This window comes from Oryzias latipes, chromosome 1 (genome assembly GCF_053564925.1).
Source record: "Oryzias latipes strain Hd-rR chromosome 1, Olatipes_Hd-rR_3.1".
NCBI lineage: Eukaryota > Metazoa > Chordata > Actinopteri > Beloniformes > Adrianichthyidae > Oryzias > Oryzias latipes.
In genome coordinates, this window is record NC_136237.1 from 40,597,813 (window position 1) to 40,605,156 (window position 7,344).

Here is a 7,344-nt window from a genome sequence, read left to right on the forward strand (position 1 = left end):
AGGTTAGTTTGTTTACAGAGAGGTGAAGCAGCATGGCATGTCCATTTGAAGATGATTTAGTGGATGAAGAAGCTCAGATAATACTTTTTTCACCATGAGAGAGTGATAAGACCACATATGGATGTTGAAAAGATACACTTTTTTACTTTTATCTAACTTAATTATTTCCTTCAGTTAAGATAAATCATTTTTTTTTGGTAAGTCAGTTTAATAATAACACATAGTTTTCAGACAGTTATTTTGCTTTCATTCAAATTAATTCAATTAAATAGGTGTAACTTTGGTGCTGCTGTTAGATCGGCACCGCAAAGGATTCTGGGATATCATTTCCTTTGCCTGTCTGGACGGATTTGGGTTTAAGTGTGGGTTTTTGACCAAATGTGTTTAGTTGTTTAGCTGTTTTATTGTGTTTTGCCGAGTTATTTTGTCCTACTAAGCTTACGTTGTCATGGTGCCTGCCAGTCTCCTCCCCCTTCCAGACCTGCTCTGCTCCTGACTCCAGCTGTGACTAATCAACTCATCAACTCACCTGTTCGTTCGTTAACCCTGATGGTGCCAAGTCATTCAGTGCTCCACGTCTGGCTCCCTTGTCTAGAACCACGCTAACCTCGTTTGTCTTGTGCCTCAGGTTTTTTCATGCCACGATTGTCACCTGGAACCTACACCACCTTGAGCTGCAGCTACCTTCCAGACGCCGACGCTCTTTGGCCACAGCACGCACTGGTTCTGGCTTCACTGGTCCTCCAGCCTCGCCACTCACAAGAACTCCAGCAACACCCCTCCTCAAGACCTTCAGTCACACCACTCTCAAGATCTCCAGTAGCGCTGCAGCTGCACCTCTGTCAGCAAGAGCTACAGCTCGCTCAGGCTTCTCCACCACGCTCAAAGCCACGCCTTCTAGTCTTGACCTAGCCACGCTCCTCCAAGCCTTCGCCATATACAGTGACATTAAATTACATTTATCCACTTACCTGTCTCCTCGTACTGGGTTCCAGCATCTGGGTCCGTCTCGTGTTCTGACCATGACATACGTCTCTGCACCATGAGTGAGAGTGAAGGAGAGGATGATGAGTTTATATAGCACCCCTTAGATTATATGGAAGCGATTTATGTAACATAAATAAAAAGCAAAGTCAAAACCAGAAATGCTTTTTCATTTTCAAAATGAAGCTGCATTTTTTGACTCAAAAATATAATGAAAAAGCAATCCACCAAAATGCTTTTTCATTTCCTTCCTCAACACAGCTTATTCTGTCACTTAATTAAAATTAAAATTAAAATGGTATTTGACATTTAATTTTTAAGACGTTCTCTGGTAAATGTGTAGCATAATTCATTTAGAAATGTCTAATTTGACCATTAAAATGGATTAATAGAAATGCTTTTTAATTTTCAAAATGAAGCTGCATTTTTTGACTCAAAATTAAAAAGAAAAAGCAATACTTCAAAATGCTTTATCATTTCCTTCCTCAATACAGCTTATTCTGTCACTTAATTAAAATTAAAATTAAAATGGTATTTGACATTTAATTTTTAAGACGTTCTCTGGTAAATGTGTACCAAAAGTCATTTAGAAATGTCTTATTTGACAATTAAAATGGATTAACAGAAATGCTTTTTAATTTTCAAAATGTAGCTGCATTTTTTTGACTCAAAATTAAAAAGAAAAAGCAATATTTCAAAATGCTTTTTCATTTTATACTTAAAACCGCTTATTCTGTGTCATAATTAAAACGAAAATGCAAAGAGGGGATTGCATTTGCATTTTAACATCCACCCCGCGCACGTTGTCACAATATTCAATTCGAAAATGCAATAGCAGAGGGGAGGCGGGGCGATGACGTCACTGCTTTCTCTGCGTGTCCGGCTGCTGACTGACGCACACACACGCACCAGGAGCAGACTGTGTTAGCGGCAGAGACGAGGGTTTTGTGATGGTTGTGAACTTCTGATGAGTTTCCACAGCTTCTCAGGACTAAGTAGCTGCATGTCCTTCTTCTGCGGTCCTCCTCCGGACGCACCGCGGACAAGTTTTTGTTCTGCGGACCGCCAGCTGCCTTCGCACAGCGGAGCGCGAAGCTCCAGATTGCTGGAGGCGGAAATGCTGCTGCGATCTGAGAAACCATCATATTAATTTGTGTTTCCAGTGGTGTCCAGAACAAAATAAAGACTAAAGTAATTCCCAGATATTTACACCTTGATCTGCAGCTTCGCGGTGAAATTGCTGTTTGAGTTATTAAGATCCAGGAATCCAGGTTTGAGCAGGCCAGGTCCAGCGGTTTTTGAACAGGACCCGGTTTTACGTGATCTTAATGTGAAAAATGCAGCAGAATGTTCCTTTAGCTCCCTCGCGAATCAGAAGCTGTGAATCGTAACCCAACTTTAGCGTCGTCTGACCGCACGGATTTAAAAACATATGATCGAGCAGAGCAGGCCGTAAAATATCAGCATAACTGTAATAAAAGCACATTATGAAGATAGTCTCCTGCAACTTCGCGCTGAGTGAGTGTTTTGGTCCAACCAGCAACGTTTAGCATAGAGAAATCTGCTGTCTGATGATGGAGCTCCAGCTGTCATCAAACAGCAAATTCACCCCGAAGCTGCAGATCAAGGTGTAAATATCTGTGAATTACATCAGTCTTTATTTTGTTCTGGACACCACTGGAAACACAAATTCATATCATGGTTTCTCAGATCGCAGCAGCATTTCCGCCTTCGATCATCGGAGCTTCGCGCCCCTCTGTGCGAAGGCAGCTGGCGGTCCGAAGAAAAAAGCTTGTCCGCGGTGCGTCCGGAGGAGGACCGCAGAAGAAGGACATGCAGCTACTTAGTCCTGAGAAGCTGTGGAAACTCATCAGAAGTTCACAACCATCACAAAACCCTCGTCTCTGCCGCTAACACAGTCTGCTCCTGGTGCGTGTGTGTGCGTCTATGAGGTGCCGTGTAGGACATAATTCAGAATTAGCATTCACAAACACATTTGAAATCTCTCACACACACTAGTGAAATGCTTGTATACATACAACTGAAAATGTTTTCATTCACATACACATGTGAAAATCCTCTCACATACACATGTGAAAATGCTCTCACATACACTACTGAAATTTTCGACAGAAACGGAAGGCATTTCAGTAGAAACGGAAGTTGGCTGATTATCGCGAGATAATCATACGTCTGAATCATTCGAAAATGGCAGCCGGTTGCGCAAGGAAAACCACCGAAACGTGTAAGTATATTAAAAAATATCCAGTATCTGTTGTAAAATATATTTGTAAATACTTAAGATGATGTGTTTAATATGTTATATTCCTCAATCGACAACCTAGATTGTTTTGAAGCTCATCAATTTCAGTAATGCTAAAGCTAACGCTAACGCGAATTAGCGCCGAAGGCTAAAAACAAACGCTAGATATTACATCAAAAAGAAAATAGTATTTGGTTCATTGTTCCTAATAAAATATTTTCCAGCCTAGGAGGGATCCAATTTTTACTCAGTTGTGATTTTGATAATAAGAAACTTCCCATCCAACTCTCGTCTTTTCATCAGCAAGTTCTCATGTATTGGAAGCTCATTTATAAACACAATTACAGTCCACACAACACTCCCATATGGAACTGCAGATACATCACTATCAGAAACAAATCCATCTTTGTTCCAACATGGTTTGAAAATGGAATTTGGTCTTTAATGCATCTTCTTAATGACAATGCCACTCTCATGTCTTTTGATGATTTCACAGCTAAATATGGTTCACTAACGAATAGAAAAGATTTTGAAAAAATTATTAAGGCCATTCCTCAAAATGTTGTGAGCTCAGTTTCTGATATGTTTCATAATGACATCTACAGACATCCTACTGTCCCCAAGCTTCTGATTAATGGACACAACATAGCAACTGCCAAACTCCCAAACCTTCAAATCAGAGAGTATTTTAATGTAACGTCATTTCCCTACATCTCAAATCCAAATTATATAACCCAATATTTTAATCATTCAAAAAAGAAACAAATACGAACTAAATATTTAAAACTCCCCATTCCTCCTAAAGCCAAGGAAGTTCACTTTAAGACCTTTTCAGGTATTTACCCTTCCAAGGAATTATTAAGAAAACGGTTTGGAATTCCTGAAAATTGTTGTTCTTTTTGTCATGTGGAGATTGAAACAACTGAGCATCTTTTCTTTGAATGTTTTTATTCTGATGTCTTTTGGAATAGTTTAAATTATTGGCTTTTCCCCAAGATTCCACTTTTAGCAGACTTTTCTATTAAGGATATCATTTTTGGGTTTATTTTAGAAAACAAGAACACAGAACTTCTTCTGAATGTTGTAATTATTTTGGGTAAATTCTATATACATAAATGCCGTTTCCTTAAAATCAAACCTTTTTTTTCTACATTTCATAAAGAACTCTGCTCTTTTTTTTCATCTGTAAACTTCATGGAAAACAAACTTGCTATGGAACTTCAAAGTATCATATGTAAATTACAGCTTCTTGATAGCCCCCTAAGTTAAGATTAATTACAATGTCTATGTAACCCCCCCCCCCCCCTTTTTTTTTTTTTTTAAATTTATTTTTTATTTTAATGTCTTGTATTTATTTTATTTTATTTTTCTGTATTATTGGTAAAAAAAAAATTATATTGTCTTTATTCTGGAAAAAAAAAAAAATATCAACAGTATTCGAATTTCAGAGAAGCAAAAAGCAATCAGAACATTGTCTGTATGTGATAGATTCAGTATTTTTTCATAGAGTTTAACCCCCTGGCTTATTTCTATTTCTACTCGTGTTCCTCTGTATGTTACAGATGTTTATTTGATATATGCTGTTGTGTTTTTTTTTTGATTGCATACCTAAAAGTACTTTCTTGTAAAATGGCATAATGTGCAATAAAGTTGTTAAAAAAAAAAAAAAAAAATAAAAAAAAAAAAAAAAAAAAAAAATATTACATCAAAAAGCAGTGACTTCTAACCGTAGTCACAAGTTATTAACACATGTTTTAAATGTGTTCATATATGTAGGGACAGACGAGGATGAGGAAAATCCGATCCATTTGCGGATGGAGAAAGATAGCCTGTTTGTTTTCAAGCTAGCTCGTGCCAGATGGGTAGAGACACATGATCAGATTTGACTTCATTTTAATAAACGGTTAATCGTTTTCGTACTGGGTTAAAGGTTTATGTTAAAGAGCCAGAAGAGAGAGGAGGAAAGGGCTAGAAGGGAGGAACAGCGACAGGAGAGTCTGTTAAGTTTACTTGAGTTGAAATTATTGTTCTAAAATTTTAAAATGTAATGCAGCCATTGTTTTTCCAATTTGTTTAATAAATGTATGAACAAAAATGAATAATTTACATGTATTATTTAAATCTGAGCTATTTTTAACAATCTCAAAAGGATTTTCATATAAATATCAGATGTACATATTTAGAATTTCGTTTTATATGTTAATATTTATTTTTATACATGTTAACAATAATCCTGGTCTGTGTCACAGTTGGAGCTGAAAGGAAAGCAAAGATTTGTCCTTGCAGACAGACGTGACTCTGCTCGTCCTGCATGTTCCTGGTGTTGTCCTGCTGTGGCTCAACATCTGTGGCTCCAAGCAGTCCCCTTCTCTGATGCACATATTGTGCAGAACTGAACTGCAGGCAATGATTTTCATTGCAAAGGTTGGTTTTACTTCCAGTGCCCCCAGAAATATTGCTCTCCTCCTCATCTTTATCATGCCAAATGCTCTCTTCACAACAGAGCGTGTTCTGGAGTGGTTCTGGTTGTAACTGCCTCAATGGCATTCCTCATGGGTTCCCTGTAGGGTGTCAGCAGCATGATGGGATGTGCAATGCAGGGATACCCACCATCACCCAAAAGGATCCTTCAGGTGGGTAATGTTTGATTTACATAAATTGGGCTTTTACGTAGAACCCGTGAATCATGGATTGATCCTGGATTCCCAACAAAAATATCTATAAATTTGGCATTAGAGTCACATACAGCATGCATTTTAATGGAATAAAAAAGCTTCCTGTTAAAACAACAGCTGCATTTTCTTTTAGGGCCTTTATTCTTATGTGGCAGGTATCAATGCTCCTTGTGACCCTTTGGAAGGAGAAAGACCAAACGAGCTGCTAAAATCCAGAGGCGACTTATGGTAGTTCATTCCCACTGGGAAGCTGGGTGACCCTGCTCATCAGCTGGAGGATGCGGTCTGCCGTCCTGTGGACAACATCGCTCACGGTGGACCGTGTCATGTCAAAGACTCTGGCTACCACACTGTAAGATGTGCCACACGCCAGCCAGAAAAGAAACACCAGGACGTCAGTCTCCTGTGACCCCCCAGAGTGTGAGGAACCCGAAGCTGATGATTCAGGACCATCGACCCAGATGCTCGATGGTCCTGCGGGTCAACCGAAAATCCAGTCTTGTGTCGGACTGACCGTCAGCGTAAAGGGCCAGGACAGACACCTTTGTGTTGGTAAAGCAGTAGAGACGTGGAAGACCCTGGAAAATGCAACATTAATTATTTCATTGAGGAAATTAAATCACATTTTTTTAATGTTTCTATTTATTTTGATGTCTTACATTTTAGATTATGAAGTATTTATTAATTCTGGAAAATCTCGTGGTTTTTATTTGGCTGGGTTTTTGGATTTTCATTTAAACTTTTAAAAATGAAAGTTTTTGTTTTGTTTTTGTTTAAAACAAGTGATATGGTTTGACTCTGAATAAAAAATTCTAAACTTTGAACTCACAAGTGTTTCATGTAATTGGACTACACAACTCACTTGAAAAAGAATGTTAAACTCTTACCCAGCAGACTGTGTAACCTTGAGCATGATTAGTAACAAAGTTTAAGTTAAAGTTTAAGTTTAACTAAAAAAAAAGCTTTAAGTTTAACTCACAAGTTATTCTGTCTGGTCAGGGCATCCAGAGGAAATCTTCTGAGATGTCTGCTTGTCCTTGCCGTCCTGTGATGCTGCATATCTGCTCGTTTTCAGTTTGATCTCACGAAAAACGGTTGAATTATTGCCAGGAAAACGGACAGATTCATTTTCAAAGCCATTTTCAGTAAGGTGTAAGAAAACTACAGAAAAAAATGCCTCCTTGCAAGAGCCCGTTAATCGTTCAGCGGCACAAAAACAAAATAAATATTGGCATGAAAAAATAACTTGGGGGTTTATTTATGAACAAATACATTAAATCAACACCAAAGTGTTTGTAATTTAATTATTTATAAATCAGTCACGTTTTCCATGATCAGAACACAGCAGATTCATAAATAGTCTTTGTAAAATGTTCATATTTATTATGTTTTTACTCTGACAAATAAGTGTCATTCTCTGCG

General features: G+C 38.0%; 1 long non-coding RNA gene across 1 annotated transcript; it reads left to right on the plus strand.

The window, feature by feature from the left end:
• Window positions 1–2,823: 2,823 nt before the first annotated feature.
• On the plus strand, window positions 2,824–6,746 carry LOC144992255 (uncharacterized). Its single transcript, XR_013656141.1, has 4 exons — window positions 2,824–3,229; window positions 5,497–5,671; window positions 5,751–5,880; window positions 6,056–6,746. It is a non-coding gene; the product is annotated as an uncharacterized LOC144992255 (long non-coding RNA).
• Window positions 6,747–7,344: the final 598 nt, after the last annotated feature.